Consider the following 14,516-nt stretch of genomic DNA (forward strand, 5'->3'; position numbering starts at 1 on the left):
CAAGATGATTAATCATATGGGTTACAAAAAAAAAAATGATAAATGCCTGGAAAGAGATTTAAAGGAAAAACCAAACTGATTTGACTGAATAATTGGGAAGCTTAAAAAGGACTTAAAAGCAGAGCTTTTTTTCTCAGAAAATAGGTGCAGGAACTCAACCACGACCCGTTCAGATTTCAAACAGTAGAAGGGTCTAAACGGGGCATTAAATATCAGAATTGCATTACATACAGAGTGCAGAGTTCAGGGGGTTACAAAGCTGTCACTTGTAAACACAGAAACCAGACTTCTGTGTTTACAAGTGATTGCGGTGAGCAAGCACCAAAGGGTCTGAGCCAGAGGTGGTGGAACCGAGTTCCCCCTGAAAAAAAGCCCTGCTTAAAAGGTTCACTAGGGGGTGGTAACAGTACAAGTTAACTAGGTAACAGGCAACGCTGAGGTAAGGATACCATTCACTGATCATTTGGAAAGTCTACAGGTTATATAACCATCTAGAATAGTGCCCAGCACCCTTAAAAATATGAATTAAATGTATCACATCGTGAGGTTAACTTCCTGGAGGAACATTTAGATTAGTCCTGCAATCCTTTTTAACTGGGGAGTTACTACATAAAATATATAAGACTTCCAAAAATATAGTTCAATATAATATTGAATTACAAAGCTCTGGAGATTTACACTGAGATTTTATATGAGATACTTGTTATATAGTGGGCAGTTGCTATTTCATTTTTTGCAAGGGATGCACTTCAGTATTCTTACCAGAGAATGTTTGGCTATTTCTTGACACCCATAAACTCTGGGATCGCTCTCCTGCTTACCAAAAAGCTGCGCCTGGCCAACTAAGGATGCGGCATCTTCCCCAAGTGTTTTAAGAAGCTGATAGGAATAAACATACAAACATTTGCATGTTACCAGACTCCAGAACAACTTGCAACAAAAAGGTGTCTGGTGTAAGGTGGAGGTCTAGGGTGGAATGAGTTACAATCATGAACATGTAATCTAGTGAAAGGATAAAAAAAAGACCTAAATTACACAAACTCCCTAAAGATTTTTTTAAAATATGATCTTTGGATAATATATTAATAGTAAAAAACTGGAAATTATGAATATAAAATTATTTTAAAATACAACAAAGGGATGTCTTTACAATATAAAAAAAACGCAATCATGTAGTTACATTGGATTCTCAACACCCCACTATTGGTCAAAACGTAGGTTGGTCTCCAACACTTCATGCTGTAGATCTTCCACATCAGTCTTATGATGAAGGTATAAAATGATCAGTCTTTAATGAAGGAATAGTTTTTTTTCTCCATAAGTATGTTGATTCAACAAGCAATAGATCTTCCAAGTATAACACAGCCATCCTTTTGCTCCCGAATAAGAATTCTGCATTCACAGATATTGCCAAGAAAAATGTAAGCGGATGTACAATTTTACAAATTACTATAGATTCTAAAAACATATCACCTGTGTAAAGCTGGCCTGGATATTTTATTACAGCCCCATTACACCAAAACTGCTGTACTTCCATTAGCATAAAATATTTGATTTCTTACTAAACTCTTACTATACATCTAGTGTTTTGTTTCCTTTGCCTCATTTCCTACATTTACTATATAAAAACAGATTTACAAATGAGACAATAGAGGCAATCTAAATATACTGTAGGTCCTCTGTAAAGGCATTACAAAAATATGGACACTGTTCAAGTTTTAGAAGTCTTTTACAGGGGTGCTGAGATTCACGGAAAATCCATCTTCCGATCAGCAAGAATCTGTTATAAACAATGCAGAAAAATATCCCAACCCCAAAATAAGTCATTTGAAAAAAGGGCCACTCCATAAACCATCTGCTATTGTACTTGCAATCTGTGTCATCAGTAGTTATCCGTTGTATATTGCCACAGTTGAAATACTTCACAAGGCATTCTGAAAAACACTGAGAAAAATGGGACAGAAAGCCTAGAAACTCACTGCTACTGAAGAACAAAACAATTTCCAAATGGGTTTAGCCAAAGCTTCAACTAGTAAAGACATCTGGGAAAAAAATAAAAATAAACCACTGTCTGTCTTTCTTCTCCCAAAAGTACATTGATTTGCCATCACTTGCCAAGGTAATATATATATACCCCAGGGAATATAAAGGTACAAGGAAGATTTCTAAAAATCTGAAAAATAAGATGGAAAAATGCATAGACACAAATAAGACATCCTAAGATAATCATCACTTCAGACAATATAGAAACACTCAACTGCTATAAGGATCATGGCTAAAAAAATCAAGAAAAAGCATCAAGAAAGATGTACTAAACTACATTATGAAATTCTAAAATGGCAATTATAATTATAAACAAAGTACCTCCTCATAAATTACATTGTGGTCATAACGGGTGATCACTATGCCATCTGGTAAGCTTTATATGAAAAAGAATTGTTCGCACTAACCATACAAATACATTGTATATCCTCTGAGGGCATTACAAAAATATGTAAACTGTCCAAACTTCAGAAGTCTTCTGCAGGGAAACGAAGATTTTCATGGAGAATTCATCTTGTGATCAGCAAGTCTGCTGAAATCAATGCAGAAAAACATCCCAACTCCTTGCAAATGACCACCAATTAAAAATGGGTATATGGTAAACCATCTGCTGTTGTACTTGCGGTCTTATTGTGGGTTGTCAGTTCTTCATCGCATAGTTTTTCTTCTACAACAGCTAAAACTCTTCACACTGCATTCTGAAAAACACTGAGGAAAGGGGACAGAATACCTGAAAACGCACTGAAACTGAACAAACCGGTTTCCAAATTATCTTTCAGAAACTCCTGCTAGCAAAGACATGTTTAAAAAAAATCCAAACGCAAGCTTATCCAAAGAGAATATTAACGCATATTTGATATGCTAAAAAAGCAACTATATACAAAAGTACCTTGTCAATTACACTTTGGTCATAACAGGTGATGACTTTGCCATCTGTGTAGCTTTATGTGAAAGAATTGTTGGCACCAACCATGCAAAATATGGAAACTGTTTTATCAGAAGTCTTCTGCAGGGGGACTGCGATTTTCACAGAAAAGGCATCTTATCAGCAAGACTCTGTTGAAATCAATGCAGAAAAAAAATTCCCATCTCCCAAAATGACAATACATTCAGGGCCATTCCATAAACCATCTGCTGTTGTACTTGCAGTCTACTCTGTATGTGGTTAGTTATATTTTACTGCTGTTACAATACTTCACAAGGCAATCTGAAAAAACACTGAGAAAAAGTGGATAGAATACCTGGAAACTTGCTGCAACTGAAGAACAAATTGGGAGAGTGGGTAACCGCTCAAAGAGAACCAGGTAATCTGATTCCTGTGGTCCGAGCCAAGGGTGCAGGCAGTGCAATCAAAATGCAGGTTAGGATGAAGGAAAAAAGCTGGGACAGCCGCTCTCCAAAAAAACTCCTCCTTTAATTAAAAATCACAAAATACATGCCACAGCAAAAAACAGCACAACAAAAGAAAAGCTGACGTTTCGCACTATGCCTTAGTGCTTCTTCATAGCTAGTAATGAAGAAGCACTAAGGCATAGTGCGAAACGTCAGCTTTTCTTTTGTTGTGCTGTCTTTTGCTGTGGCATGTATTTTGTGATTTTTAATTAAAGGAGGAGTTTTTTTGGAGTGCGGCTGTCCCAGCTTTTTTCCTTCATCCTAACCTGAAGAACAAATTGGTTCCCAAATGTGGGTCTATCTAAAACTTCTACTAGTGAAGGCATCTGAAGAAATTAAAAGCCAAAACAGTCTTTCCCTCCTGAAGGTACTCTCATTTGCCATCAAAATAATCGTATTTATCCAGCGAAACAATATAAAGGTATATTACAGCAGAACATTGTAAAAATTTTCATAATTTAGACATACAGAAGGGGTTCCGGTAATGCTTCCAAGTCTGAAAAATAAGAATGGTGGAAAAAAGGCAGACACAAATAGGACATCCCAATATCACCATTACAATATGAGCAAAATGAACGGTAAACAGCATGGCTAAAGTATTATAAAAAGGCAGGACCCTGGTAAAAAAAAAAAAAGGTAAAACATCCATCGGATTTATTGAAAAAAATTACACAACTTCTCAGTATAGCATCTGCCATTGTACCGGTGCTCAACATATGCTTCATTTCTCATCACGTTTCTATTTTCTGAAAAAACACTGGAGAAAAAAAATGGACTAGAATACCTGGCAAATTACTGAAGCAGAAAAACAAAGTTCCCAATGTGTTTTTCAGGAAGGTTTGCTGGTAGGGATTATCTATAAAGTTAAAAAAAAGAAGACAGCCCCCTTGAAGTGTTAAAGCATATCCCACAAGAAAAAAAAATCCTTACATTTACAGTAGACAGATTGAGAGGGTTTAAGGATGTTTTCTACCACCTACAAATAGTAATATGTAGTGTAAAAAGAAAAAAAAAAAAAAAAAACTAACCCAGAAATAGGACATCATAACATTATCAAATCAGACAATACAGGCAAACTGAACTACATCATGGCTAAAGAATAAAAAAGGCAAGGGCAGTTGCAAAAGGAAAAACCTTTATCTTATCAGTGCCAGAAATGATATATTGATTAGCTAATATAACTACCTCATGGTGGCATTACAGAAAAATGGCAATTTTCTGAACTTTAAACAAGTCTTTAGCAGGAGTGCTGAGATTTCTATGGATAATCCATCTTACAATTACAAGATCTGTTCAAACCAATCCAGAAATTTATCTCAACAACCTCCAAATGCCAATGTATTAAACAGGTCCATTCCATAAACCATTTGCTCCTGTACTTACACCCTGTGTGTAGTTAATGTCGCATCTCAGTTATTACCGCAACTCAAATACTTCACAAGTTTTTCTGAAAAACAATGAGAAAAGGGATACAGAATACCTGGAAATGCACTGAAACTTAAACCGGTTTCCAAATTATCTTTCAGGAACTCCTGCTAGCAAAGACATCTGTAAAGAAATCCAAAAAGCAGGCCATCCTTTCCCACCCAGAAATCATTTATACGTCATCATTTGTCAAAGTATTAAGGTTTATGCAAGAGATTAATGCATGTTACCGGGGATAGACGTTTACGATGATAGTGGCTATAGCAGAGGAGCTTCAAATAAGTTTCTAAAGTCTGAAAAATAAGTAGGTGGAAAAAATAGACACAAAATAGGGCATCGAAAGACCACCACTTTATACAATATAGGCAAACTACACTTCTTATAAACATCACGAAAAGGCAAGACCATGTTATAAAAGTTAAAACTACCACCAGATTAATTGAAAAAATGACAGACTTCTCTATATACTAGCATCTGCCATTGTACCAAATGCTTCATTTTCCCATTTCATGCTTTCAAACATCTTCTGAAAAACACTGAGAAAAAGCAGAAAAGAATACCTGGCAATTCACCAAAGCTGAAGAGCTAAAAAACTTCAATGTGTTTTTCAGGAGCATCTTCTAGTAGATATATCTGTGAAGAAATCTAAAAAAGAAAAGATTGTCCATTCCCACCCAAAACTAAATTTCATTTGCCATCACAAGTCTAGAAAATGTTGAAGTATATCCCAATGTACACAAAAGAAAAGAAAGTTCTTACAAAGAAGGTGGACATATTATACTTGCGGTCACTGTGTTCTTAAATCAGTAATTTTTCTACTGCATCTAAAATACTTCATGGTACATTCTGAAAAACACTGAGAAAAAGGGGACAAAGTACCTGGAAACTCACTGCAACTTTAGAACAAAACAGTTCCTGAATGGTCCGTATGAAACTTCTACTAGTGAAGATTATCGAAGAAATTCAACAAACAGATCTTTTCTCTCCAAAAGAACATTTGCCTTCACTTTCCAAGATTATGTTTGTCTCGGAGAACAATATAAAGCAGCATTACAGGAGATAAAAAATGTTTGTAGTAGTGGTAATCTGGAAGGGGCTCCAGGAAAGTTATAAAATCTGAAAAATAAGGTGGAAAAAAATGCATAGACACAAATAAGACATCCTAAGATAGTCATTACTCCAGACAATATAGGTAAACTGAAATGCTTTAAGCACCATAAATAAAGCATCAAGAAAGATATATCAAACTACATACTGATACGGTAATTATATACAAAGTACCTCCCTCAATTACACTTTGGTCATAACAATAACAGGTGAACACTGCTATCGGGGGTAACGTTATGTGAAATTGTTGGCACTAACCATACAAAACATGGAAACTGTCCTAGCATCAAAAGTCTTCTGCAGGGGAACTGCGATTTTCACAGAAAATCCATCTATCACAGCAAGAATCTGTTAAAATCAATGCAGAAAAGAATTGCCAACTCCCAAAATGACAATTCATTCATGGCCATTCCATAAACCATCTGCTGTTGTACTTGCATTGCAGTCTGTTGTCAGTTATATTTTACCGCTGTTACAATACTTCATCAGGCAATCTGAAAAACACTGAAAAAAAAGGGATAGAATACCTGGAAACTCGCTGCAACTGAAGAACAAATCGGTTCCCAAATGTTGCATCCAAAACGTCTACTAGTGAAGGCATCTATAAAAAAACAAAACCGTCTTTTCCCTCCTGAAGGTACTCTCATTTGCCATCACTTATCAAGGTAATTTTATTTATCCAGGGAAACCATATACAGTAAAGGTCCATTACAGCAGAACATTGTAAAAATGTTTATAATTTGGACATACGGAAGGGAAGGAAGGGGCTCCAGGAATGTTTCAAAGTCTGAAAAATAAGTAAGGTGGGGGGGGGGGGGGGGGAACAAAGGCAGACACAAATAGGACATCCTAATATCACCATTACAATATAGGCAAATCGCATGGCTAAAGTATCATAAAAGGCAGGACAATGGTAAAAAAAACATCCATCTGATTTATTGAATAAATTACACAGAACTTCAGTATAGCACCCGCCATTGTACATGTGCTCAACATATGCTTCATTTCTCATCTCATGTTTAAACATTCTGAAAAACACCGGAGAAAAGGTGGAAAAGAATACCTGGCAACTCAAGACAGAAATTTTCCCAGAGTGCTTTTCAGGAATATCCACTAGTAGAGATCTGACGAAATTTCAAAGAGAAGACTGTCCTTTCCCACCCAAAATGGATTTTGATTGTCATCACAAGTCTAGGAAATATTGAAGTACATCCCAAAAGCAAAAAAGAAAAGCCCAAAAGTAATGGTGTACATAGAGAGGGCTTGAAGACATTTCTCCAACACCTACAAAAGAAAGATTGTGGGGGGGGGGGGGCAGACAGAAATTGGACATCTCAAATCAGACAATACAAACTGAACTTTATCAGTATACATCATGGATTAAAGATAAGACCAGACCAATTTAGTAATTTAGTAAAGAAAAACTAAACCACCACATCCATCTCAGTTGTGCTAAATTACATCTTGATTCGCCAAAAAAGCGACTATAATTATATACAAACTTCTCAACTACATGGTGGAATTGCAGAAATATGGAGACTGGTTGAGCCTGGGATTCTTTTTTACGAATAATCCATGTTACGATCCTTAAAAATCTGTTGAAATCAATCCAGAAAATATTCCAACTCCCAAATGATAATTTATTCAACATGGCCATTCTATAAAGCATCTGCCATTGTATTTTAGGTCTCTTGTCAATTCTTCATCGTAGTCATTTTTCTACAGCAGCTAAAAAACTTCAGTGAATTCTAAACACGAAGGGGGAAAAAAGGGGACAGTACCTGGAAACTCACTGCAACTGAACCAACCAGCTCAGCTCCCAGTCGTTTATCCAAAACTTTTTTCCTCCGAAAGTTACATTTTCTATCACTTGGCCCAGGTAATAAGGTTTATCCCAGGGAACAATGTAAAGGTGCATTACAGGAGATGAGGATCGTGGTGTACACACTGGAGGAGCTCCAGGAAAGTTCTTAAAATCTGGAATAAAAGGTGGGGGGAAAACAGCAGACACACACAAATAGGACATGCTAAGATCAACATCACTTCTGACAATATAGGCAAAAGCCACATTAAAATAACTTGCATGGCTAAAATATCTAGAAAAAGCAGGACCAATTTAGTAAATGAATAACTCCTTTTGAGCATTTGTATTAATCATATGGATATGCTAAAATGGCAACTATACCTTCTAATCAATAAATGGGTGATCACTATACTAGCAGGGTAGCTTTATCTGAAAAAGAATTGTTGGCACTAACCATACAAATACATTTTACGATCAGCAAGAATCTGTTGAAATCAAGAAAAATATTTCAACAACCTCCAAATGACAACTCATTTAATATGGTCATTCCATAAACCATCTTCTGTTGTACTTGCGGTCTTGTGTGTTGTCAGTTGTTAATTTCAGTTGTATTTTACTGCAGTTACAATGCTTCACAACACAATCTGAAAAACACTGACAAAGGTGATAGAATACCTGGAAACTTGCTGCAACTGAAGATAAATCCATTCTCAAATGATCTATCTGAAACTTCTACCAGTAAAGACATCTGTGAAGGAATACAAAAAAGCAATCTATTCCATCCCAAAAGGACCTTAATTTGCCATCACTTGGGTTCCCACCAAATGGTGTATGCGAAACTTCTACTAGTGAAAACATCTGTAAAGAAATTCAAAGAACAGACCGTCTTTTCCCGCCCAACATTTTCCGTTACTTGTCTAGGTAATTATGTTTATCCCAATGAACAATATAAAAGATGCATTATAGGAGATAACCTTTTGATAAAGGTGGACATAGTGAAGAGGCTGCAGGAACATTTCTGGAATCTGAAAAATAAGGTGAAGAAAAGGCATAGACACAAATAGGACACCATGAATAAAGCATCAAGAACTTGGTACTAAACATACTTGTATACTAAAAAGGCAACTATATTCACACCAACTATGCAAATATACTCTGACCTCTATGAAGGCATTACTAAAAGACAGAAACTGGCCAAGCTTCAGAAGTCTTTGCGGTTCCCCTGCAGATTGCCACAGAAAATCCATCTTACGATCGTCAAGCATCTGTTGCTATCAATCGAGACAAATATCCCAACTCCTCCCAAATGACAACTCCTTTAAAATGGGTGTTCCATAAACCATCTGTTGTACTTGCGGTTTCTGCGTGTTCTGTTCTATCTCAAAGTTCTATTTTACTGCAGTTACAACCCTTCCCAACGCAATCTGAAAAACACTGAGAAAAAAGACAGAATACATGCAAACTCACTGGAACTGAAGACAAAATCGTGTTCCCAGATGGTGTATCCAAATCTTTTACTAGTGAAGACATCTGTGAAGACATCCAAAAACCAGACTCTTTTCCCACTCCAATGTACTATCATTTATCACTTGTCAAAGTAATAAGGTTTATTCAGAGAACTATAAAGGTGCATTACAATAGATAACAATGTAATGTTAATGATGGACATACGGAAGGGGCTACAGGAATGTTTCAAAGTCTGAAAAATAAGTGAGGAAAAAAAAAAAGGCAGACACATAGGATATCCCAAGAAAATACAGTAATTGCTGGCGCCAAGACAATGTATACATGATTACTATAAATCGGGCACATTCGAGACAGAAAATATAGTCCATAAGCAATACTAATGAAACTTAAAGTCCATATATTAAAATAATGGTGGCAGCTATCGTCAGAGAAAGCTAGCTCAGTGGCATGAAATGAAGCAAACGAGAAAGGGATAGAAAGATAATGAAAAGGCAGGAACAATTTAGTAAGAAATCTGACCAGTCGCACTAAACTACATATTGATAAGTATATACAAAGTAAGTTCTAATCAATTATATGCTAGAATTAGAGATGTGGAGACTGTCCAAGCCTCAGAAGTCTTCTGCAAGGGTGCCAAGATTTTCACGGATAAGCCATCATACGAACCTCAAGAATCTGTTGAAATCAAGCGAAAAAATATCCCAACTACCCAATGACAATTTATTCAACAGGGCGATTCAAGAAAGCATTTGACATTGTACTTGGTCTCTGCGTGTTGTCAGTTCTTCACCTCAATAGTTTTTTCTTCTGCATTTAAAACACTCCATGGAACACTCTGAAAAACACTGGAGAAAAAGGGGACAGAGTACCTGGAACCTCACTGCAACTGAAGAGCGAACCAGTTCCTGAAAGGTCTATCTGAAACTTCTACTAATGAAGACATCTGTGAAGAAATTCATAAAACAAACTTTTCCCTCAAAAACATTTGCCATCATTTGTCAAGATAATGAGGTCTTAGGGTAAACAAAAAGGTGCATTACAGGAGATAAGTTTTGATAGTGGTGGACATACTGAAGGTCCTCCAAGAATGTTTTTAAAATCTGAAAAATAAGGTGGAAAAATGCATAGACACAAATGGAACACAGCCAAAGATAGTCATCACTTCAGACAATATAGGCAAACTGAACTGCTATAACGCACAATGGTTAACGCATCAAGAAAGTTGTACTAAACTACATATTGATATGTTAAAAAGGCAACTATAATTATATACAAAGTAACTCAATTAGATTGTGGCCACAACTGGTGATCACTTTGCTATCCAGGTAGCTTTATATGAAAAATAATTGTTGGCACTAACCATGCAAATGTAGAACATGTCCTCTGTGAAGGCATTAAAAAAATGGAAAACTCTTCAAACTCCAGAAGTCTTTTGCAGGGGAACCGATTTTCACAGACATTCTTACGATTACCAAGAATCTGTTAAAATCAATCCAGAAAAATATCCCAACTCCCAAATGACAACTCATTTATAAAAAGGGCCATTTAATAAACCATTTGTTTTTGTACTTGCAGTCTCTGTGTTGTCAGTTCTTCGCCTCACAGTTGTATTTTGCGCAGTTAAACTTCACAGCGCTTTCTGAAAAACTGAGATAAAAGGGGATAGAATACCTGGAAACTCGCAACTGACGAACCAATTTGTTCCCAAACTTCTAGTGAAGACATCTGAAGAAATCCAAAAAGCATTTTTCCCTCCTGAGAGTACTTCCATTTGCCATCACTTATCAAGGTAATATTTATCCAGGGAAGCAAATTAAAAAAAGGTGCATCACAGAAGAACATTGTAAAAATGTTGGACATACGGAAGGGGCTCCAGGAATGTTTAGAAGTCTGAAAGTAGTAAGGGGAAAAAATGCAGACACACAAATAGAACATTCTAAGGTCACCATCACTTCAGACAATATAGGCAAATGAATTGCTATAAAACAGTACAGCTAAAGCATCGGGAAAAAAGACAAAATATCTACCTGATCAGTTAAATTACATAGGACTTCTCAATATAGCACATGCCATTGTACATTACGTGTCTGTGCTCCATTTCCCACCTCATGCTTTCTAACGCATTCTGAAAAACATGGAGAAAAAAGTGGACCAGAATTTGCATACACTCACCAAAGCTGAACAAAGGAGGTTCCCATGTGCGTCTTTCAAGAGCATCTGCTATTTAAGATATCTGTAAAGAAATCCAAAAAAGAAAAAAAAAAAAAAAAACTGTCCTTTCCCACCCAGATAACATTTCATCTCATAGCACACGTTGGCATCAATGACAATAAATGTTGGCAGTGTATCCCAATGTACACAGGAGTAAAAAGAAAATTCTTACAAGAATGGTCCCATATTGGAGGAATTCAAGAAGTTTTGTCACCCCAAAAAAAAAAAAACAGGAAAAAAAAAGGCACAAACACAGATATAGGACATTATACAGTAACATTGTTATCAAATGAGACAGTACAGGCAAACTGAACTTCTCTATACACTCCCGGCCACTTTATTAGGTACACCTTGATAGTACCAGGTTGGACCCACTTTTGCCTTCAGAATGGCCTTAATTCTCCATGGTATAGATTCAACGAGGTGTTAGAAACATTCCTCAGAGATTCTGGTCCATAGTGACTCGATATCATCACGCAGTTGGTGCAGATTTTGTTGGCATCCATTATGTAAATCTCCCGTTGCACATCCCAAAGGTGCTCTATTGGACTGAGATCTGGTGACTGTGGAGGACATTGGAGTACAGTGACCTCACTGTCATGTTTAAGAAACAAGTGGTGAGATGATTTGGGTTTTGTGACATGGTGCATTATCCTGCTGGAAGGAGCCATCAGAAGATGGGTACACTGTAGTCAAAGGGATGAACATGGTCAGCAACAATTCTCAGGTAGGTCGTGGCATGTAAACTGTGCACAATTGGTACTAAGGGGCCCAAAGTGTGCCTCCACACCATTACACCACCAGCCTGAACCATTGATACAAGGCAGGATGGATCCATGCTTTCATGTTTACAACAAATTCTGACCCTACTATACGAATGTCACAGCTGAAACCAAGACTCAGACCAGGCAAAGTTTTTCCATTCTTCTTCCGTCTAATTTTGGTGAGCCTGTGCGAATTGTAGCCCCAGTTTGCTGTTCTTCGATGACACCCGGTGTGGTGGTCTGCTTCAAGGTTTGATGTGCGTTCAGAGATGGTATTCTGCATACCTTGATTGTAACGAGTGGTTGAGTTACTGTTTCCTTTGCATCATCTCAAACAATTCTCCTGACATGAACCAGGAATTTTCATCCACACGACGCTGCTCACTGGATATTTTCTCTTTTTCAGACCATGCTCTGTAAACTTTAGAGACAGTTGTGCGTGAAAATCCCAGTAGATCAGTTTTTTTAAACACTCAGACCAGCCCGTCTGGCACTTAAATCCCCTTTCTTTGAACTTCAGCAAGTAGTCTTAGCCACATCTAGATGACTAAATACATTGAGTTGCTGCCATGTGATTGGCTTATTAGCAATTTGTTACCTAGTAACTGAGCAGGTGTACCTAATAAACTGACCGGACCAATTTAGTAAAAGGAAAAAAACATTCATCTGATCAGATGTGCCAAAATGGCAACTCCAAGTATAAACAAAATACCATAACAATTACATTGTGACCATCAACAGGAGATCACTTTGCTGTCTGGGTAACGGTTAAAGAATTGACATGAACCATACTGTAATACCCAAAGATATGGAGACTGTCCAAGTTTCAGAAGTCTTCTGCAGGGGTGCTGAGATGTTCTTGGATAATCCATCTTATGACTGGCAAAGCTCTGTTGAAATCAATTCAGATCATCCCAACTCCTCCCAAAAGGACAATTCATTCAAACATGGCCACTCTATAAAGCATCTGCCATTATACTTGCAGTCCCTGTGTGGTCGGTCCTTCAGTTATATTTTTTACTGCAACTAAAATATTTAAGAATGCAATCTGAAAAACAGAGAAAAGGGAGATACCTGGAAGCTCAGCTTTAACACAAACCAGTTCCTGAACCGTCTATCCGAAACTTCTACTAGTGAAGACATCTGAAGAAATCCAAAATGAAAACTGTCTCTTCCCTCCCAAAAGTACTTTCACTTGCCAAGGTATTAGGATTAATGTTTATCCAAGAGAATATAAAATGGGTGCATTTCATGAAACTAACATTTTTTTGAAGGGGCTCCAGGAATGTTTTTTAATCTGAAAAAAAATGTAAGGTAGAAAACACTGGCACAGAGAGGACATACCAAGTTCACATAACATAGGCAAGCTAAACCGCTATAAACAGCAGGACCAACCAAGAAAGAAAAAAAATCTACCTGATCAGTTGTAAAAGACGATTCATATGCCAATTACATGGTAGCATTACAGAAATATGGCGATCAATAAGCCCTCTGCAGGGGTGCTGAGAATTTTACAGATAATCGATCTTACAATTGGCAAGGATCAGTTGAAATCAATCCAGAAAAACATCCCAAAAATGTTTACAACACATTAAACAGGGCTATTCCATAATGCATACTCTGTTGTACTTGCGCCATGTGGGCGGTCAATTCCTCATAAAGTTGCTACCATCGCAGTTCAAATACTTCCCAAGGCATTCTGAAAAACACTGAGGAAATGGGCACAGAATACCTGACAACTCACCAAAATTTAATGAACAGGTTACCGTTTTTTTTTTTAAAGAAACGTCATCTAGTAAAGGCACCTGTGAGGAAATAAAGAGAAGACTGTCCTTTCCCACCCAGGAAACATTACATTTGTCATCATTTGTCAAAGTATTCTCATCCAAGAGAAAATATAGGTATGTTGCAGGGGTTAAAAACGTTAAAATGCTGGATATACCAGGAGGGCTTGAAATATGTTTTTAAAGTCTGAAAAATAGGATGCAACAAGGCATAGACAAAACAGGACATGCAAAAATAATTTTGAAAACATAGGCAAACTGATTGTCTATTAACAGCATGGCTTATGTAAAGACAGGACCATGTTAGAAAAGTAAAACATCTACCCAATTTAAAAAAAACTTTAGACTTCTCTATATAGTATTAATATAGTATTGTACATTCTTCATTTCTAATGTCATGCATTCAAACACATTCTGAAAAAAACAATGGAGGAAAAGTGGACAATACCTGGCAACTCAAAGCTGAAGAACTAAAGCTTTCCAACGTGTTTTTCAGGAGCATCTGCTTGTAGAGATTTG

The sequence above is a fragment of the Rana temporaria genome, chromosome 4 (assembly GCF_905171775.1).
Source record: "Rana temporaria chromosome 4, aRanTem1.1, whole genome shotgun sequence".
Taxonomy (NCBI): domain Eukaryota; kingdom Metazoa; phylum Chordata; class Amphibia; order Anura; family Ranidae; genus Rana; species Rana temporaria.